General features: G+C 37.3%; 1 long non-coding RNA gene across 1 annotated transcript in view; it reads right to left on the bottom strand.

The window, feature by feature from the left end:
- Window positions 1-19,639: 19,639 nt before the first annotated feature.
- Window positions 19,640-22,899, bottom strand: part of LOC143685116 (uncharacterized) — a 99,652-nt gene continuing 96,392 nt past the window's right edge. The window contains exon 4 of the long non-coding RNA XR_013176384.1: window positions 19,640-19,755. This is a non-coding gene — a long non-coding RNA (uncharacterized LOC143685116). The remainder of the gene's footprint in view (window positions 19,756-22,899) is intronic.

The following is a 22,899-nucleotide window of genomic DNA, read 5'->3' on the forward strand; positions in this document are numbered from 1 at the left end:
GTATAGAGTCTACTACAGTTTTTATTATCCTTTCATACTGAGGAGGATGTGGTAGTTAGTAGTCAACTTGGCCAGGTGAAGGCACCTAGTTCTGTTGCTGCAGACATAAGCCAATGGTATGTGAACCTCATCTGTTGCTGATTACATCTGCAGTCAGCTAGGAGGCATGCCTGCTGCAATGAATGAAGTTTGACTTAATTGGCTGGTACTTAAATGAGAGAGCGCAATGTAGCACAGCCCAAGCGGCTCAGCATGCCTCATCTCAGCACTGACAGCTCAGCCCAGGCCTCTGGAGATGCAGAAAGGAATCACCTTGGGGAAAGTTGTTGGAACCCAGAAGCCTGGAGAAAAGGCCGGCAGAGATTACCCTGAGCCTTCCCACATAAGAAAGAACCTCAGATGAAAGTTAGCTGCCTTTCCTCTGAAGAACAAATGAAATAAATCCCCTTTTATTAAAAGCCAATCCATCTCTGGTGTGCTGCATTCTAGGAGCTAGCAAACTAGAACAGATTTGGTACCTGAGAGTGGGGTGCTGCTGTGGTTTGCAAATACCAGATATGTTGGAAAGGTTTTTGGATGGCTAAGGGGAAGATTTTGGCGGGGTTGAGCATGTGCCCCAGAAATGGCAGAGAACCTAAGTATGGCCTTGATGCTTGGAGAGGGTGGAGCCAAGAAAAAGGTGTTCTTCTCAATGTCCCCGGAGGTTGATTCAGAAAGAGGCGGGCCACCGCCTCGGCCCTCAGAAAGGGTGGGACTGCCACTTTCTAACGCCGAAGGATGAATGACTTTTAGACTTTGCAGTCCAATGGTGTTTGCCCTGAAGGTTTACATCTATGTTCCTTCCAATTTCTCCCTATAGAAATGAAAACCTGTATCCTGTGAATATTCTCCTTTGCATTTGGCACCAGACAACTTGTTTTGAGATTCACAGGTCCACAACCAGAAGAGAATTTTTTGCACCTTAATATTGTTTAAGGTGATGCGTGTAGTTGCCAAGTCGACAAGGGGTGCATATGTGGTAGTTAGAGTCCTTTGTCAACTTGGCCAGGTGAAGGCACCTAGTTCTGTTGCTGCGGACATGAGCCAACGGTACGTGAATCTCATCTGTTGCTGATTACATCTGCAGTCAGCTAGGAGATTTTGGGTCATGAAAATAAAGCTACTGACATTTATGTGCTGCTTTGAGTATGAACAGAAGTTTTATTCTCTACCACCAATACCTAAATGCATTATTGTTAGGTCATATGTTAAGAGTTTGTTCAAATTTATGAGAAACTGCTAAGCTGTCTTCCAAAGTGGCTGTACTATTACTATTTGGTATTCCATCAGTAATGTATGAGAGGTCCAGTTGCTCTGCATCCTTGTCAACACCTAGTATTTTCAGTGTTTTTTCTTAAGTTGAGCTCTCCTAATAAATGTGCAGTTATAATTCAGAGTAGCTTTACTTTGTATTTCCCTGATGATTAATCATGGTACACATATCTTTATTTTCTTATTTACCTTCATTTCTTCCTCTTTGATGAAGTGTTTGTTTAAAGCTTTTGTCCATTCTCCAGGTGGATATCTTGTTTCCTTACTGTTGAGTTTACGGAGTTCATTATATTCTGGACACAGTACTTTATGGGAAAAGTGACATAATAATTAATGAATTATTATAAAATGAACACCTATAACTGACATGAATGTAAAGAAATTGAGCAGTGCCAGTATTCCAGAATCTCCCAAACACATGCTTTTCCTAATCACAAACATTTCCCTTCCCCAAAAAAGATAAATACTAATTTTATATATGATGATAATCATTTCTTGCTTTTATTTATAGTTTTTCCATATTGGTATAAATCAGTCAACATTATAATATAGTTCTGTCAATACTTCATAAAAATGGAAAACCCAATGTGTATTTTTTGCATCTGGATATTTTTGATCAATCATATGATTGTGAAATTCATCAGTGTTTTCACATATATTGGTAATTTGTTATGTTACATTGTTATGTGGTATTACAATGTATGAATATACAACTGTTTATTTACCAGTTCTATCACAGTTGAGAAATAAAACTGAAGTTTTAGGCCATTATGTAAATGCTAATATAAACATTCTTGTGCACATCCCCTGATGCATGTGTGCCCACATTTTATAGGTATACCTACGCGTGAATTGATGGGTATATCTTTAATTGAATAGATAAAAGCCGTGTTTTGGGGGTCCCTTCCCAAAGCATTGAAATTAAATGACAGTATCCTACTGCATGTAAACTCACAAACATAGGAGAAGATCAGCAGTTTAACTTACATTTAACTGCATATTGCTGGACTTTGGGGACAAGGAAGTACACATAAGTTCTGCATGGTCTTGTGGTCCTGGGGATATGATCACCTGCAAGTCAGTGGGAAATGTGCATGATCTTCTGAGATAGGTTTTATTTGCTTTGGGTGTTTCTGGTGGGGTAACCATAGGAGAACCAGGTATGCAACAGTATCAGGAATAAATTACCAAGATTTTCAAGTACAGTAGCAGACAAGGGCACTGTGGAGGGGGTTCCCTGAGGACAAGCTGCCATCTTCCCCTTTCACCCACAAATAAACCCCTTGTTCAGGACCTTGTTATCCTGGCTTCTAGGATGGGCTGATGAAAATGGTGTTGACTCCCTGCTCAAGAATGCCTGGTGGTACTCCCTAGCAGATAGTGGACAGTCAGTGTGATCCTTCTGTTTGACCCAAGCTTATGTTACCATTCACTGAAGACAGTCTGGCTAAAGTATGTGCATTTCAAGGCAACCAGCAAACCCCGATGGTATATCTGTTCCTGGTGGGGAGGGAGCAGCATCCCTCCACTATGGCACAAGCCCAAGGGGTGCATACATCATCTGTCTCCCTATATTGATAAGTGGTGACCATGGAGGACCAATGCCACTAGTGAAGCCAAACTTGTTCTGTCTCTCCTTATATGAGTAAACGTTTTATTCCCCAGTGCCTGCAGGTGTTAGACTTTGGCTGCTGACCCCAAAACCTGCAAGCCATGGAGTGGGCTGGGGCACTGGGACTGCTGTTCCTCCTGACAGGCATTGTTAAGCTCTTTGCAAACCTCCATTCAGTGAGATCCCCTCCCCCAGATGTGGTAAATGTGTCTCTCTTTCTGACAGATGGTTTGGCACAGTAAACAAAGAGCTGACAGTTCAACAGGAAAATTGTCAAATTTATTGTAACATTGATGGATGCCTAGTTGCTTCAAATACCTGGGATCTTTAGAAAGAGGTCTAAAAACAGAAAAATTTGACTTGAACCAAAGAGTCTGTCATCTTTGCAGAGATTTTTTTTAAAGTGTTCCTAAGGTATGGCAAGAAAAACATTTTCCTTGAATGGCTGGAGAAAAATCTAAATCAAAATATTTTTAAAGTGTGGGCCACTTGAATAGAAGATAAGAGAAAAGTGATATTAATGATAGAAAATATGAAACAGATAAATGGTGGGATTTTGTGTAGTTTACTCTGTGGTCTTTGTCCAAATTTTCAGTAAATTCTACTGTTCGTTAGTGCTTTCGTGTGAGCACAAAAATTACGTAGAGTTGGGCAGGGCGTGGTGGCTCAGTGGCAGAGTTCTCACCTGCCATGCCAGAGACCCAGGTTCAATTCCCAGTGCCTACCCATGCAAAACTGATAAATAAATAAATAAATATTTGGAGCCATTCAAATATAAAAATAAGGGGAGAATCAGATTTGCTATTGAGGTGAATTCTTCAAGTTGAAAAATGAAGAATAAAAGAAAATGAAGTGAGATTAAGGAAAGGTAGACTGATTCAGCAGGTGCTGTAGAAACCTGGCAAGAGGTAACTGTGACCTGGCCTAGGGAAGGGGCAATATGGATGGAGATGGTTTGTGTTTTCCACAAAGGTTTCAGAGGTGAAAATAGCAACAACTCATTGATTGTCATTTGGGTAACTAAATGAAGCTGTTAAAGAAGAGGAGTCATCAAAGATGAAACGTGGTTTCTGACTTGGACACTTAAATCCTGTGCAATTCATAGGAAGAGAAGCAGCTTCTGTAGTGAAGGTGATGAATTTTATTTTGGTCATGGTTTCTTTGAAGTTCTAATGTTAGATAAAGAATTAGGTGTGCAGAAGGCAGTTATATGTATATGTCAAAGATCTGGGCTGATGACGTAGATTTGGGACACACCAATTTATTCCTTGCCACACTCTAATCTGACTTACTGTCACACTATTTCATGTGACTAAATTCAGTAGATTTAAACTCGCATTTTTACTTACTTTCTCAGCAGCCTTTAAGATATTGTCCATTCCCTCCTTCTTGAGACTCTTGGCTTCTGTGTCCACCATACTGCTCATTTGTTCCCACTTCTTTGATTGGCTCCTTTTCTGTTTCCTTGGCAGTCTCATCCCTCTTCACCCAAACTTTGCATGTTAGAATCTCTAAGAAGTTCCTCTTTAGTTCTTACTCTGTGCCTTATTCCAACTCCCCTCTATTTTATCCCTATTCATGGTTCCAATTTTATACTATACAGTGAGATAATGTCCAAATTCATATCTTCAGTCCAGACTTCTTCTCTACTTTAAACCTGTATTTTTCACTTATTCCTCAATATATTCTGTTCTAGTCTGCCAAAACTGCCAGAATGCAACACACCAGATATGGATTAGCTTTGAATAAAAGGGGATTCTTTCAATTAAAAATGTATGTTTCTTTTTTTTTAAATTTTTTTATTAGTTAAAAAAATTAACAGACAAAACATTAAGATATCATTCCATTCTACTTATACAATCAGTAATTCTTAATATCATCACATAGTTGCATATTCATCATTTCTGGAATATTTGCAACGATTTAGAAAAAAATAAAAAAGACAACAGAAAAAGAAATAAAATGATAACAGGAAAAAAAAAAGATTATACATTCCATACCCCATACCCCTCGCTTTCATTTACCACTAGCACTTTAAACTAAATTTATTTTTAACATTTGTTTGCCCTATTATTTATTTATTTATTTTAATTAATTAAAAAACATCAACACAACATTTAGAAATCATTCCATTCTACATATGCAATCAGTAATTCTTAATATCATCACATAGATGTATGATCATCATTTCTTAGTACATTTGCATCGATTTAGGAAAAGAACTAGCAAAACAGCAGAAAAAGATATAGAATGTTAATATAGAGAAAAGAATAAAAATAATAATAATAAAAAATAAAATACATATATATAAAAAAACAAAAACACAAACAAACAAAAAAAAACTATAGCTCAGATGCAGCTTCATTCAGTGTTTTAACAAAATTACATTACAATTAGGTAGTATTGTGCTGTCCATTTTTGAGTTTTTGTATCTAGTCCTGTTGCACAGTCTGTATCCCTTCAGCTCCAATTACCCATTATCTTACCCTGTTTCTAACTCCTGCTGGTCTCTGTTACCAATGACATATTCCAAGTTTATTCTCGAATGTCGGTTCGATCAGTGGGACTATACAGTATTTGTCCTTTAGTTTTTGGCTAGACTCACTCAGCATAATGTTCTCTGGGTCCATCCATGTTATTACATGCTTCATAAGTTTATTCTGTCTTAAAGCTGCATAATATTCCATCGTATGTATATACCACAGTTTGTATAGCCACTCGTCTGTTGATGGACATTTTGGCTGTTTCCATCTCTTTACAATTCTAAATAATGCTGCTATAAACATTGGTGTGCAAATGTCCGTTTGTGTCTTTGCCCTTAAGCTCTTTGAGTAGATACCTAGCAATGGTATTGCTGGGTCGTATGGCAAAGGAACTGCCAAACTGCCTTCCACAGTGGTTGCAACATTTGACAATCCCACCAACAGTGGATAAGTGTGCCTCTTTCTCCGCATCCTCTCCAGCACTTGTCATTTTCTGTTTTGTTGATAATGGCCATTCTGGTGGGTGTGAGATGATATCTCATTGTGGTTTTGATTTGCATTTCTCTAATGGCCAGGGACATTGAGCATCTCTTCATGTGCCTTTTGTCCATTTGTATTTCCTCTTCTGAGAGGTGTCTGTTCAAGTCTTTTTCCCATTTTGTAATTGGGTTGGCTGTCTTTTTGTTGTTGAGTTGAGCAATCTCTTTATAAATTCTGGATACTAGACCTTTATCTGATATGTCGTTTCCAAATATTGTCTCCCGTTGTGTAGGCTGTCTTTCTACTTTCTTGATGAAGTTCTTTGATGCACAAAAGTGTTTAATTTTGAGGAGCTAACATTTATTTATTTCTTTCTGCAGTGCTCTTGCTTTAGGTTTAAGGTCCATAAAACTGCCTCTAATTGTAAGTTTCATAAGATATCTCCCTATATTTTCCTCTAACTGTTTTATGGTCTTAGACCTAATGTTTAGATCTTTGATCCATTTTGAGTTAACGTTTGTATAGGGTGTGAGATATGGGTCCTCTTTCATTCTTTTGCATATGGATATCCAGTTCTCTAGGCACCATTTATTGAAGAGACTGTTCTGTCCCAGGTGAGTTGGCTTGACTGCCTTATCAAAGATCAAATGTCCATAGATGAGAGGGTCTATATCTGAGCACTTTATTCGATTCCATTGGTCAATATATCTATCTTTATGCCAATACCATGCTGTTTTGACCACTGTGGCTTCATAATATGCCTTAACGTCCGGCAGTGTGAGACCTCCAGCTTCGTTTTTTTTTCCTCAAGATACTTTTAGCAATTTGGGGCACCCTGCTCTTCCAGATAAATTTGCTTATTGGTTTTTCTATTTCTGAAAAATAAGTTGTTGGGATTTTGATCGGTATTGCATTGAATCTGTAAATCAATTTAGGTAGGATTGACATCTTAACTATATTTAGTCTTCCAATCCATGAACACGGTATGCCCTTCCATCTATTTAGGTCTTCTGTGATTTCTTTTAACAGTTTTTTGTAGTTTTCTTTATATAGGTTTTTTGTCTTTTTAGTTAAATTTATTCCTAGGTATTTTATTCTTTTAGTTGCAATTGTAAATGGAATTCATTTCTTGATTTCCCCCTCAGCTTGTTCATTGCTAATGTATAGAAATGCTACAGATTTTTGAATGTTGATCTTGTAACCTGCCACTTTGCTGTACTCATTTATTAGCTCTAGTAGTTTTGTTGTGGATTTTTCTGGGTTTTTGACGTATAGTATCATATCGTCTGCAAACAGTGATAGTTTTACTTCTTCCTTTCCAATTTTATTGCCTTGTATTTTTTTTTTGTCTAATTGCTCTGGCTAGAACCTCCAACACGATGTTGAATAATAGTGGTGATAATGGACATCCTTGTCTTGTTCCTGATCTTAGGGGGAAAGTTTTCAATTTTTCCCCATTGAGGATGATATTAGCTGTGGGTTTTTCATATATTCCCTCTATCATTTTAAGGAAGTTCCCTTGTATTCCTATCTTTTGAAGTGTTTTCAACAGGAAAGGATGTTGAATCTTGTCAAATGCCTTCTCTGCATCAATTGAGATGATCATGTGATTTTTCTGCTTTGATCTGTTGATATGGTGTATTATATTAATTGATTTTGTTATGTTGAACCATCCTTGCATACCTGGGATGAATCCTACTTGGTCATGATGTATAATTCTTTTAATGTGGTGTTGGATTCGATTTGCTAGAATTTTGTTGAGGATTTTTGCATCTACATTAATTAGAGAGATTGGTCTGTAGTTTTCTTTTTTTGTAATATCTTTGCCTGGTTTTGGTATGAGGGTGATGTTGGCTTCATAGAATGAATTAGGTAGCTTTCCCTCCACTTCGATTTTTTTGAAGAGTTTGAGCAGAGTTGGTACTAATTCTTTCTGGAATGTTTGGTAGAATTCACATGTGAAGCCGTCTGGTCCTGGACTTTTCTTTTTAGGAAGCTTTTGAATGACTGATTCAATTTCTTTACTTGTGATTGGTTTGTTGAGGTCATCTATTTCTTCTTGAGTCAAAGTTGGTTGTTCATGCCTTTCCAGGAACCCGTCCATTTCATCTAAATTGTTGTATTTATTAGCGTAAAGTTGTTCACAGTATCCTGTTATTACCTCTTTTATTTCTGTGAGGTCAGTGGTTATGTCTTCTCTTCCATTTCTGATCTTATTTATTTGCGTCCTCTCTCTTCTTCTTTTTGTCAATCTTGCTAAGGGTCCATCAATCTTATTGATTTTCTCATAGAACCAGCTGCTGGTCTTATTGATTTTCTCTATTGTTTTCATGTTTTCTATTTCATTTATTTCTGCTCTAATCTTTGTTGTTTCTTTCCTTTTGCTTGCTTTGGGGTTAGTTTGCTGTTCTTTCTCCAATTTTTCCAAGTGGACAGTTAATTCCTGAATTTTTGCCTTTTCTTCTTTTCTGATATAGGCATTTAGGGCAATAAATTTCCCTCTTAGCACTGCCTTTGCTGCATCCCATAGGTTTTGATATGTTGTGTTTTTTTTTTTCATTCCCCTCGAAATATTTACTAATTTCTCTTGCAGTTTCTTCCTTGACCCACTTGTTGTTTAAGAGTGTGTTGTTGAGCCTCCATGTATTTGTGAATTTTCTGGCACTCTGCCTATTATTGATTTCCAACTTCATTCCTTTATGATCTGAGAAAGTGTTGTGTATGATTTCAATCTTTTTAAATTTGTTAAGATTTGTTTTGTGACCCAGCATATGGTCTATCTTTGAGAATGATCCATGAGCACTTGAGAAAAAGGTGTATCCTGCTCCTGTGGGATGTAATGTCCTATAAATGTCTGTTAAGTCTAGCTCATTTATTGTAATATTCAAATTCTCTGCTTCTTTATTGATCCTCTGTCTAGATGTTCTGTCCATTGATGAGAGTGGTGAATTGAAGTCTCCAACTATTATGGTAGATGTGTCTATTTCCCTTTTCAGTGTTTGCAGTGTTTTCCTCACGTATTTTGGGGCATTCTGGTTCGGTGCATAAATATTTATGATTGTTATGTCTTCTTGTTTAATTTTTCCTTTTATTAGTAGATAGTGTCCTTCTTTGTCTCTTTTAACTGTTTTACATTTGAAGTCTAATTTGTTCGATATTAGTATAGCTACTCCTGCTATTTTATGGTTGTTATTTGCATGAAATATCTTTTCCCAACCTTTCACTTTCAACCTATGTTTATCTTTGGGTCTAAGATATGTTTCATGTAGACAGCATATAGAAAGATCCTGTTTTTAAATCCATTCTGACAGTCTATGTCTTATGATTGGGGAATTCAGTCCATTAACATTTAGTGTTATTACTGTTTGGATAATATTTTCCTCTACCATTTTGCCTTTTGTATTATATATATCATATCTGATTTTCCTTCTTTCTACACTCTTCTCCATACCACTCTCTTCTGTCTCTTCGTATCTGACTCTAGTGCTCCCTTTAGTATTTCTTGCAGAACTGGTTTCTTGGTCACAAATTCTCTCAGTGACTTTTTGTCTGAAAATGTTTTAATTTCTCCCTCATTTTTGAAGGACAATTTTGCTGGATATGGAAGTCTTGGTTGGCAGTTTTTCTGTTTTAGTAACTTAAATATATCATCCCACTGTCTTCTAGCTTCCATGGTTTATGCTGAGAAATCTACACATAGTCTTATTGGGTTTCCCTTGTATGTAATGGATTGTTTTTCTCTTGCTACTTTCAAGATCCTCTCTTTCTCTTTGACCTCTGACATTCTAACTAGTAAGTGTCTTTGAGAATGCCTATGTGGGTCTATTCTCTTTGGGGTACACTGCACTTCTTGGATCTGTAATTTTAGGTCTTTCATAAGAGTTGGGAAATTTTCAGTGATAATTTCTTCCATTAGTTTTTCTCCTCCTTTTCCCTTCTCTTCTCCTTCTGGGACACCCACAACACGTATATTTTTGCACTTCATATTATCATTCAGTTCCCTGATCCCCTGCTCAAATTTTTCCATTCTTTTCCCTATAGTTTCTGATTCTTTTTGGATTTCAGATGTTCCATCCTCCAGTTCACTAATTCTATCTTCTGTCTCTTTAAATCTACCATTGTAGGTATCCATTGTTTTTTCCATCTTTTCTACTTTTTCCTTCAATCCCATAAGTTCTGTGATTTGTTTTTTCAGACTTTCTATTTCTTCTTTTTGTTCAGCCCATGTCTTCCTCATGTCCTCCCTCAATTTATTGATTTGGTTTTTAAAGAGGTTTTCCATTTCTGTTCGTATATTCAGAATTAGTTGTCTCAGCTCCTGTATCTCATTTGAACTATTGGTTTGCTCCTTTGACTGGGCCATATCTTCAATTTTCTTAGCATGATCCGTTATTTTCTGCTGGTGTCTGGGCATTTAATCAGATTTCCCTGGGTGTGGGACCCTACAGGTTGAAAGATTTTCTTGTGAAATCTCTGGGCTCTGTTTTTCTTATCCTGCCCAGTATGTGGCGCTCGTGGTGCTCGTCTGTCTGCGGGTCCCACCAGTAAAAGATGCTATGGCTCCTTTAACTTTGGAAACCTCTCGCTGTGGGGGAGGGTTGCTGGCCTCCGCATCTTGGGGGAGTGCTGGTCCAAATCTCCCAACCAGCCCTGGGAGCCAAGCATGGCATGGGGTGCCGGCCGCCGTGGCTTGGGGGAGTGCCGATCCAACGTTCCCAGCCAGACCAGGAAATCACGTGTGTGGAAGGGACCCCAGTCGCCGGCCTCCACGGCTTGGGGGACCTCCTATCCAATTCTCCCAGCCAGCCTGGGTGGCCACGCATTGGGGGGGTGCCAGCCACTGCAGCTTGAGGGGATCACCTGTCCAATTCTCCCAGCTGGCCCGGGTAGGAGGGAGGGAGGGACTCCAGCCGCCAGCCGCCCCAGCCCGGGAAAGTGCGTGCCCCTCAGGTATCTCACCGCAGTGGATTCTCCCTGCCGGTTCAGCCTTTCCAGAATGGGGTACGCTGTCTTTTAGGTCTCTGTTGTGGCTCCGGGAGCTGTTCTGTACTGTTTCTATTTCTTTAGTAGCTGTTCTGGAGGAGGAACTAAGACCCGTGCGTCTTACTAAGCCACCATCTTCTCCAGAAGTCTCAAAAATGTATGATTCTTCAGAGGAAAGGCAGCTAACTTTCATCTGAAGTTCTTTATTACACAGGAAGGCACAGTGTGATCTCTGCTGACCTCTCCAGGTCTCTGGGTTCCATCAACTTTCCCCAGGGTGATTCGTTTCTGCATCTCCAAAGGCCTGGGCTGAGCTGACAATGCTGAGATGAGGTATGCTGAGCTGTTTGAGCTGTGCTGTGTTGAGCTCTTTCATTCAAGCTTCCAGTCAATTAAATCAAATCTCATTCATTGCAGCAGGCAGGTCTCCTAGCCGATTGTAGATGTAATCAGCAACAGATGAATTTCACATGCCATTGGCTCATGCCCACAGCAGCAAAACTAGGCACCTTCACCTGGCCAAGTTGACACCTGAACCTAACTACCACATATCCATTTAGATGTTTCTAAATCATGTTATACTCCACATAACATAACAAACTTAGAATTTACTGTACCTAACCTGAACTTTCTTTAATGTTCCCTAAAAAACTTCATGGATGACACCATCTACAATCAAAACTATGACTGTATCATGGAAGCTCTCTCTTTCTTGTTTTTCCTTAATATAATCCCGATTCTTTTTGCCTCCTAGATTTGTATTAAAACTCTGCATTCCCTCAATTTCCAGTGTGGACACTCCAATCCAAAGCCAGATTGCTTTTCAGTAGATTAACATACTGTCTCTGGTCAGCCTATATTTATTAACCTCACTTTTCAACCTGTTAAAGGGAATGATGTTCAAAATATTAATTTCATTATATCACTATCCTTCTTATAACTCCCACGGGGCTTCTTACTGCTTTTAGGATTTAATAAATATCACTATCATTACCCCATCATATAGACTTTGCACAATTGTGCTCCTACATACCTCTCCATCTGTTGCAGTCTTTCAGCAACCCCTGCAAAATAAAAAACATGGACGCAGACACTTCCTGCAGAATGAGTCACACAGACACACACAGAAGACAGACAAAATGACTGCAGTCCCAAAGAGCTCTAGCTGCTTTATTTTATATCATTTCTTATAGCTCTTTTGCTGACCAAGCCTGTTTTTTAAGTATATTACTCCCTTGTTCTCTTGTTACTTTCAATCTAGCCTCCTGGATGTCTGGGAAGCAAAAAGGGAACATTACATACTTCGTGCGCGAAAGTAGAAACAAAACAAGTCTGTTTGCAGACCATGTTCTTCCCCTTCGTCCCCAGATAAGACTCATGGCTGGGAGCTCACTATTTGCAACAGACCTCAAGGCCTGTTTTTGAAGCCAGTCACTCCCAATAAATTCCGCAGGTTTTCTGTTAACCCTTTGGCTCCTACATTTCCCCCTTTTTTATTTTATAAGCCAGGGTGACTGTGCCTGTCTTAGATTGCCCTTAGGCTCTGAAGTAAGGGTCTTACCTGTCATAGGCTACCAGTCAAGCTCTCTGACTTTGATTTCGGAGGGGAGCCAAGAGTTCTGCAAGAATCATACTGTTAGTATGGCTTTGCTCATTGACTGTGCCTGTCTTAGGTTGCCCTTAAGCTTTGAAGGAAGGGTCTTACCCATCATTGGCCACCAGTCAAGAGCTATAGTTTATTTAGGGGAGGAGGTCAAAGCCTGTACAAACAATACGTTGGGAGCTTATGTTTGTTTATGATTAGAAGATATGATAGATAGCAAATGGTGCTTCAGGACACTAAAGAGGAAAAAGAAATAGTAAGAAAAGTAAAATTCCTACTCCCAATATTGTTAGAAAATGAGAAGTTTTCTACCAATCTATAGGATTAAGATTTTTTAGCTTTTGGGTAAATGATTGCATAATATAATTTCCATTAGCTATATATAAATTATTCTGAGATATTTTTAATATCCACTTTTGTAATTTTAAAATATTGAGACTTAAACTATCTGAATGCCCCAAAAGATGCCTTTTTATCTTTTCCCATTCTATTTTAGAATGATTATATTTTAAAGGGTTAATATAAAATTGCTCTCATTTCAGTTACATTTTAAACTTCATAAGAAATTTAAATTATACACTTGATTTCCAATATGAACTAATGTTGTCTCTATTATTAATTTGCTCATTGATGTGAGATAGACTATGCCATAGTTCACTGACATTTTTATGCCACTCTTTAACATAATACTGTGTTTGTATAGTTTGATGCAACACAGTTCCAGCAACCGCAGCCATTGTGATACTTTCAATGATTCCAATGACAGCTGCAATAATGAGTCCAATTAGTCTCTTAGTCCTTTTCAGATATTCTTTTGCCAAGTGGATCAGGACTTGTGTTTCTGGAGAGGATTACCAGGATCTTGACATCTGCACCAACAGTGTACCTCTTCTTTTCCTTGCTGCTAAAATAGTTTTATTTTCCTGCAACATAAATGCTTGGAGACAAGTGAATAGAAAACAATTGTCACAATTAAAAGTTTGATTTCTTATATGCATATGACTTTTAACAAATACATATGGATCTTTAGTACATATTTGCATATAATGTTTATGGCTGCTATTTAAAAGGAAGTTATAGTTACTAGAATTTGCTATAAAAATAGATCCCAGTCTTAGGAAAATTTTCCACAAATTTGTTTGATTAATGTTATATTTATTATCCCATGGATTTGGCACAAATTGTCATTTATGTATTAAACTTTGATTTAGCTTGCCTGCCCATATAGTCTCAGTTATCTTCGACCCTGCAAGGGCTGCATCTCTTACAATTTCATAGGAATTCATTATGATAACTGCTAGATCTATATGATATAACTGCCATCCATTCCAACTTTCTTTCTCATTTAACAGTCCAGTATTATTTTATTTCATAGATTTATGTATATGAGTCTTTTTAAAAATGGAAGAGTTAAATTTGATATCATTTTTCTTTTTTTAAAGTAGGTTTGGAAGTCTTGAATTTATTGGACCTGGGAATCCTAAACTAGTATTTAGATATTTTGGTAAAGTTGGATTGGCCCATGTTAGGGCTAGTAGCAAAGGTGGGTTAGGAATATAAACCCAATAAGTATAATTATGTACCTGTCCTTCAGCAATTAAAGTTATAAGTTTTATAATATACATTACCCATTTAGTTATTATTTTTGTCTGGGTTGACATGTCTGGGTTTATTCTCTTCGAGGGAATCCAAATTGAGGTTCCATCACCTGTAATGATAAGAGGAAATCCCCTACCCACACCTTTATCATGCCTGGTTTCCATAGATCATTTTAAATATTTTTCTAATAGATCAGCTACAGTTGTAGTTCTGTTTGAGTTATATTTCTTTTCTTTTCCAAATTATTAAAATGTAGTTCTGCAGGAGTGTGTGATGAATTATCATAAGTGTTTAAAGAATTTAAAGTAAACAGTGCTTTTGCTAATTGATATTTCGGTGTACTTATTTTTATAATATTATTTTGCTGATCTTCCCCTTTTTGTTTTATGAGCATAGACTTTAGTGAGGGTTGGGGGGCAGGACCAGACTGCTCCCCACAGGAAAAATACATCTTTTAAATGACTTTACCTTGTCCTTGCCCAGAAATGGGGGGTGTTTTTAGAGGGCTGAGGTACTTTTCCAGCCAGGAATCCAGCTCCAGGCCGGCTCAGTTATAGCTTGTCTGCCTCTCCAGCCTGGGAGGGCTTTGCTTGCAAAGTCCAGCTTAGGAAGGCCCCCAATTTCCAAGACCATGGGAGGCACTTCCATGGCATTTCTATAAGAAAAAGTTAGTTGCTTAGGATCCTGCCCTGGGCAAAGGAAAACCACATTAATGCTTAGACCTTTTTCAGCGTAGGTCCTAGGCCTGAGCTGGAGCTAACTGGATGGTACAGAGGCAGTGCCACATTCCAGCCAGGCTTCTAGACTCCAAGACTCTGACTGCACAGCAGGCAGAGCTCAGGATGGTAATTGCTTTTTGCTTAATAAATCAGAATGATCTTGTAAAGTGTAAAATAAGTTTTGCAACATAAAATTAGGAATTTTTTAAGTGGCAAGTGGCAAAATTGAAAGCAGAGTGTTAATAGTGATATGCATTCATAGTAAATAATCAGATTTTGTAAAATGAATTTATTGGATTGATTGAAAAGGAATGCAGGGATGAGGATTCTTTACAACTGGTTGTGTGTTTTTGCTAATTTTAAATTGATTGCATGCAATTTGTATGATACATACATATATATTTTTTTTATAACAGTGGTCAAATTCCAATTTGCTTACATGACCGGGCCCAGTTGGGTCCTCTGGGAACTGGCTAGGGACCAAGAGGAGCTTTCTGGGACCTAGATATCTTTATGAAAGTACATCTCTGTCTGGGAGGATAGCCAGTCCTCCCAGCTAGAGTGCACATTTTAATTGTTTCTTTTCAAGGTCATGTGATAGCAACATGAGCTGCATGTAATGGCAACATTAGGTGAATAGAACAGATGCCACAAGTATATTTTTTCTTGCATTTATCTTTCAAATTTGATCTGTTCCCAACTTAAGTCATGGTTATTTTGGGATAAATTTAGTTTATACCTAAGTAGTTTATATAAACACTGGATAAAGCATTAAAATATTTTGGCTTAAAGGAATTTAGGTATTTATATGATTAGAATATTATTTAATGAGTAATAGATGTATTTACAGTAATATTATTTAAATTAAGAGAGTAAGTCACCTGGTTTGGGGCAAGAAAAGAAACAGTTTTTTGCCAGTATAAGGACACCCAGAAGAAAATCAATATTTTTTATACAGATAAGGACCTGATAAATTAACATAAGCTATTTTGATAAAACACAGACTCTTTGCCTTTTACACTGATTATTTAAAAAAAAAATTTTTTATATATTTTCATTAGAACAGGCTAAGAGTCCAAGAAAACATTGTTATTTTAGACTCATTAGCTCTTTCTTGATTTTGACCATAATTTTCATTTTTATAAACTCTTAGCAATTATTATTAGTTCAAGCTTTGTTCTACATTTTTGTTTTCATTTTGTAACAGTTATTCATTTTATCTTAAGATAAAACTATTTTTTTCTATTAATAAAAATATGTCTTTTATATTTTTCATGCTTAAGTCATTATTTTAAACAAATATTTTACCACATATAATTACCATCAAAGTTAAATTTGTTAGAATAATGTTAAATATTTAAAATATTTCAGTTAATGCATATTTGAAACATTAATATATAGTTTTTAACAAGAATTTTTAGTTTTAAAGTTCTGATAATATATTTCCTTTTCAAATATAAATAGAAGCTAAACTCATGGCCAGTTTCCAAATTGCTGTTTATTGAGGATTTAAGTTAACAAAAGGAGATGGGGCTGCCGTTCCCATTCTGAGTCATAAGATTTTATCTGTAACATTGGTATAAATTTCAGTAGAATAATTATTTAGATTAAACCAGGGTAACTTAACAGAACACTTTGAGTCAGAACTATAATCCTGAATTGCATACCCCTTAGGGAACCAATCTGTTATAATTCCATTGGAACCATTAATGAGTACTGATTATGAATTTTTATAGAAAGGCAGCTTATTAAGAACAAGCTCAGAAATTAATTTTTTTTTCTCTGCTAAAGGTATGGTAAAGAAGCAATCTTTTAAATCTATCATAATAATAGGAAACATTACAGCCTTTATGCTGAAACCAATAACATTTTTGCGTGACATGTTTAAAAAGTTTCTTAAGTAGAGCATCAGAAGCCTCCATACCCGTGGAGTGTAACAATCCCTTAAGTAAAGATAATATTCCCATTGTATCAACAGTGAGTTGCCCATTATAAAACATAAATCCGAAAGCCCTCCCAAATTCCAGGAGGCGTGTACCCTTTCGGTTCCTCAGTAAAGGAATGTTCCTATGCTGCGACATAAAACATAAATCCGAAAGTCCCTCTCAAATTCCAGAGGCGCCAAGTCCCTCACCAGTTCCAGGAGATACATTACCCTTTCGGTTCTGCAGTGGTGAAGGCCTTGAGTAACCTTCACTGACTGTTCCAGGGAGTGGGGCCAGATCCCTGAGCAGGGCTGAATGTTCACAAGGAGCTGGGCCAGCCGGACCCTGTAAAGTGATGAGTGGTCCCTGTTCGGGCGACACTTGTTGCAGTCTTTCAGCAACCCCTGCGAAATAAAAAACACGTACGTGGACTCTTCCTGCGGAATGAGTCACACAGACAAGGCTCATGGCTGGGAGCTTGCTGTTTGCAGCAGACCTCCTCAAGGCCACTTTGAAGCCAGTCACTCCCAATAAATTCCACAGGATTTCTGTTAACCCTTTGGCTCCTACATCCATCTTTATCTTTCACCACTGTAAATTACTTCCTTCAGTTCTTCCATGGAGGAAACAACCTGAGTTAGGGAATTTGCACATTGCTACCTTGGTCTGGAATATTCCTCTATCTCTCTTGCATTTGTTAACTCATATTTATCTAGTTTTGCAGTTCCCATGCTAATTCTTCTGGGAAATGAATCCCATCACCCTTGACTATATTCAATCATCTTGTTACATATAGCAACATCATACCTGCACTTTTCTTCATAATACTTACCAGGAGTTTTGAATTATATACATGCTTGATGAATACCTGTCTTTGCTGTTAGAATGAACTGTATGAATAAAGAGACTAATTCATTTTACTAATCATTTAGTGCCCACCACATACTAGTCATTCAATATTTTTTATAAATGGATGAATAATGCATTAATGAATCAACTTAACAATCAAAGATGTCAAAATAATGAGCTTCAAGTGTGTTTTGTGTGGTGTACACAATGTTTTCAGATAGCTTTGGTTTGATTACAAATATTTTAAAAATTAAGTGATTTCACATGGAATCTGCATAACATGGTTCTCTGAAAAACAAGAAGACTTGCATCCCCAGGCACAAATTCTCTGGCAGTAAGAAGCCTTGTCTTAGTAGTGGCTTCTCAACCCAGCACTCCACAATCTCCTCCTCTTTATTTGTATCTGGCTGCTCTGGACATCTGAGTTTGCATCTATTGCTGCAGGAAGATCCAAGAGAGAAAAGTCATAAAAGGAGAGCCCTGGGGAAGACAGTAATTAAGAGGTGGGCAAGAAATTAGAAGATCAGAAAGAAGCATGAGTAGGAGTATTTACGTGTGAAGGGGACTATGACAGAAGAATGTGGTTCACACTAATCAAAAGAAGAAAGGATTTTAAGGAAATAATTGTTTTTAAAAATAACTTATCTTACCTTCTTCATATCTTCATACTTCATGAATATTGAAGCCATGTTTGTGCTCATCCCATCTTCTGATGGGATCAAACGAATGGTTTCTGAACACTAGTGGGGAAAATTATGTAATGAGATGTTCCACTTAATACACAATAAATTATCATCTTCCTTTTCTGGTTTGGAAGCCTCAGAAAGGAAAAATGCAGCCCCCTCTTCTGGACTTCCATATCTCTTTCTATGATGTGGCAATTAGGTTCAGGTGTCAACTAGCCCAGGTGATGGGGCCCGGTTGCTTAGTTACTGTGGACTGCAGTCATCAGTATGTGAATTTCATCTACGGCTTATTACATCTGCTGTGGGCTAAGGAAGTGCCTTCTGCAGAATGATGTCTAATTTAATTACCTAGAGGCTTAAAACAGAGAGGTCAGAATAGAGCTCAGCATCTCAGACCCAGACATTTGGAGATGCAGAAAGGAACCACCCCAGGAGAAGCTGCAAACAGAAGCCAGGAGAGAAGCCCAGCACACATCACCATGTGCCTTCCCACGTGACAGAGGAACTAGGATCACAGCCTCCTGCCTTTCCTCAGAAGAACTGTGTGTGTGTGTGTGTGTGTGTGTGTGTGTGTGTGTGTGTATAACTAATTAAATGCCCTTTATAAAAGCCAATCCAGCTCAGGAGTATTGCATTCCAACAGTCTTAGCAAACTAAAACAAATTGTTAGTGTCTTGGAGAAAAATTCCCTGATTTCTACAAGAATCTGCTTAGGAAAGTCACTCTATGTAAGTAAGAAAATAGCAATACAGAGATGAGGAAAGCAGAGATCAAATTTTGAAGACTAAGGCAAGATCTTTCCTTCTCCTACATCCTCCACCTGAAAACAGGTCTCTAGCTTCTTCCTAGTGTCTATTCTAAAACATTTTTCTCTATTCTAGCAACATTAGCTGTCAACAAAAGGACAGAAATTAAGTATAGCCTTTCAAGTGTGTGAGGGCCCCAGGTGCACATTCCACAAGCCTCTTGCACCAACCCACCCTCCTTGGTGGTGAAATGTGAAGTTCCACAGCTGCCTATTGGAGGGCACACTAACTACACCCACCATATAACTACACCCACCATGAACAGGAGCTGTTCTGGAACATATAGAGATACAGATCTTGATTGTCTGAATGGATAGAATGTTATGATTCCTTTACAGTCGGGTAAAAATATTTCCTAATAAATATGCCTTTGCAACCTTGACAACCTCTAAAGCAATCCTGGCAGGGTTAGAGGATGATGGCACAGTAAATTGATGGACAATAGTAACCACTCATCTGCATCCTTCCTTCTATCACCCCCTTCTCCATTTCCTCAAAATATGTTCCCTAAGCTGGATTTGGGTAAATGACAACATTATTTCATAAACATGTATTTGATAAATAAATTTATAGTTACCTTTTCCATCTAGAAACAGTTTTGTGCATTGTTCTAAGTTCTCTGGAGCTTGCAATGGAATCACCAAATTTGAAAATTGATGAGTTGAAAACAGCCTTAGGATTTTTGTAGATGTAAACTAACTGCAGGGAGAATAAAGAAGTAGTTTTAACAATTTTTGTTTATCTTCTTAGATTTTTTAATACCTGAATAATATTACATTATATGAATGAAACTTATTTATCTTGTCTACCATCCATGGAAATATAGATTGTTATCAATATTTTGCTATGACAAAGAGCATTACAATCACAACCTTATTCACATGACATTTCACATGTGTGACAGCATATTGGATAAATTCCTAGAAATTAATTCATTTGTAAATTTGATAAATACTGCAAATCACCTTCCATAGAAGTGGTGTCAATTACCCTTGACAAGAATTTTGTGATATTCCATTTATAGTGAAGCTACCACTGGATAACAGTGAAGAAAGGAGAAATTATTCAACAGACAATTCTTAGACAAATGGTTATACATATATGGAAAAAAGGAAAATGGTTCTCTATCACATAACATATTTAAAGATTAAGTACTGAAATATGTCAGCAAGACTTTGTCATATAGGAATATATGGTACAATGCATTCCTGATCTTGGGTCAGGAAAGGATTTCTTAAACACGAAAAAATTATTTAAAATAAAAAAATTTATTTTTTTACGAAGAGCATGAAGTTATGAAGAGCAAGAAAATGTGAGAAAAGACCCATTGTTTGATGGGACTTTATGATTAGGTTCTTTCCATGGTGGTGGGACCCACCCGGTTATGAGTGGAACCTTTTCTGTAGGTTGTTTCCATGGAGATGTGTCTTTACCCATTCAAGGTGGGTCTTAATCAATTGCTGCCTGTCCTTTAAGAAGGGGACATTTGGGCGGGCCGCGGTGGCTCAGCGGGCAAAGTGCTTGCCTGCTATGCCGGAGGACCTCGGTTCGATTCCCGGCCCCAGCCCATGTAACAAAAACGGAGAAACAGAATACAATAAAAACAAGAAAATGTTTAAAGATGTTTCCCTTTCTTCCTTCCTTCCTTCCTTCTATCCTTCCTTCCTTCTCTCTGTCTTTCCTTTAAAAAAAAAAAAAAAAAAAAAAAAAGAAGGGGACATTTTAGAGAGAACACAGATGTTTGGAAATGCAGAAGGTAAAAGAGTCCAGAAGGACCCATAAGAGTTGAGAGACCCAGCTGAAACCGGAAGCCATGAGGGAAGGACAGCAGACATTGCCCTGTGCCTTCCATGTGACTGAGGAACCAGAATGCAGCTGCTTTTCCTCCAAGAAGATGCCTTCTTGTTGGTGCCTTAACCTGCACATTTTCATTGCCTTAAAGTTGTAACTTATAACCTATTAGATCCCTTTTATAAAAACCAATTCATTTTTGGTATTTTGCATTCTGGCAGCTTTAGCAAACAGAAACAGTTATTTACAAATATTTTGTGAGGATGTATTGTGTTTACTACTGACACTTCCACTCACTATTTTTAACATCTGTTAGTGGCTTTCATTCCATCATATTTCTCTTTTCATTACTTCATATTTAAGTTTAAGGAAGAAATTTCTCTTCTCATTTATTTAAATCAGCATAGAGTAGGCATTGGCAAATGATGCTCTGAGTCAAATCCTATTCATTGTCTATTTTTGAATGAGTCATGTTCAAAGGTTTTTGTAATTACAATTACTTGAAGGATAATTAAAAGAATAGTATCTTGTGAGATGTGCCAGTTTGAAACTATTATGTACCCCAGAAAAGCCATTTCTTTCAATCCCGCTCTAATCTTGTGGGGTCAGACCTATTGTTTAGGGTGGAACCATTGATTAAATTATTTCCATGGAGAAGTGGTACACCCAACTGTGGGTGTGACTCTTATATTAGATGGAGGTGTGCCTATGTCCACTCAAGTTTGGGTCTTGGTTAGTTTACTGGAGTCCTTGAAGAGGGGAGATATGTTGAAATTGCTTCAGAGCCAACAGAGATTCAGACATTTAGAGTTGTTTGGAGGGCTGACAGAGAGAGTTGATGCTTAGACACAGACGTTTGGAAATGCAGAGTCCAGCAGATGTTGCCATGTGTCTTTCCACATGACAGAGAAGGGCCTTTCCAGAGTCAAGGTATCTTTCTCTGTATGCCTTAATTAGGACACTTCTATGGCCTTAGAACTGTATCTTAATATGTTTCCTTTTAAAGGCTGTTTCATTTCTGTTATAATGCAATCTGACAGCATTTAGTACACTAAACCATGAGACAGGAATATTATATGCAATACAATTTATAGTGTTAACAAATGAAATTTTTTGGAATGCAGGTATCTTCATTCATTTACATGTTTCTTATGGCTACTTTTGCACTACTATGGCTGAGTTGAGTAGTTGCAACAAGAGAGGACAGAAACTGTATGGAGCATTCTACCCTTTCATTCATGTCCACTGCTGTTTGTCCCATTACAAATCATGATGATGTCCTTACAACTAACTCAGCAGTGTTTCAGTGCCATGCATATTGCCTCATCACAATTTTATTTTCTAATACTAGTGTATACCCTCCATGTAAAAACAAGGAAAACAGAGAAAACGGTTTTTGAATGTCACACTTTTATGGGACAGTGTTGTGTGGATTATTTTGTTATTGAACAAAATGGCAAAACCTTATTTTATGCAATGACATTTAGATGTGTTTAAAAAATACCATATACATTAACCTTACCAGACTAAGCCTTGCCCCAAATATTCCTAACTCATTGGAAAGAAATGGATAGAAAATTTAGAAAATTTACAGTAGAATACCTCATGATAGCAGAACTTCTCCATTAAACCATAAAATGCAAATGAGGTTGCAGCAAATAACCTTGAGAGTGGCTTCTTTGCTAGCCAAGCAAGTTAAGTCACTTACCAATTGTGAGTTAATTAAATTGGGTTTGAGTAAAGCTACTGAAGTAATGCATGCAATGAAAATAAACTTATCTAATGGTTTTAGAGTCCCACAGCAAATCAATTCCTCTCTTTAATAAGCATGTATTATAAAAATTATTTATAATTATCAATGTATTTTGAATTTTAAAATGAAAGTTCATGGAAATTAGTCTCCTTTCTTGTTATACAGGTACCTACTTGAATCTTTGATTAGCCTTTGACCTGTTGACTCAAAAACCAAAAACATGAACTTTCTAGCTCTTTATGAAAAGTATTTGCCTATTCTTGTTATAGACTCATTTTTTCTTATATTATTCAAAGGTC

Source organism: Tamandua tetradactyla, chromosome 5 (assembly GCF_023851605.1).
Source record: "Tamandua tetradactyla isolate mTamTet1 chromosome 5, mTamTet1.pri, whole genome shotgun sequence".
NCBI classification, from domain to species: domain Eukaryota; kingdom Metazoa; phylum Chordata; class Mammalia; order Pilosa; family Myrmecophagidae; genus Tamandua; species Tamandua tetradactyla.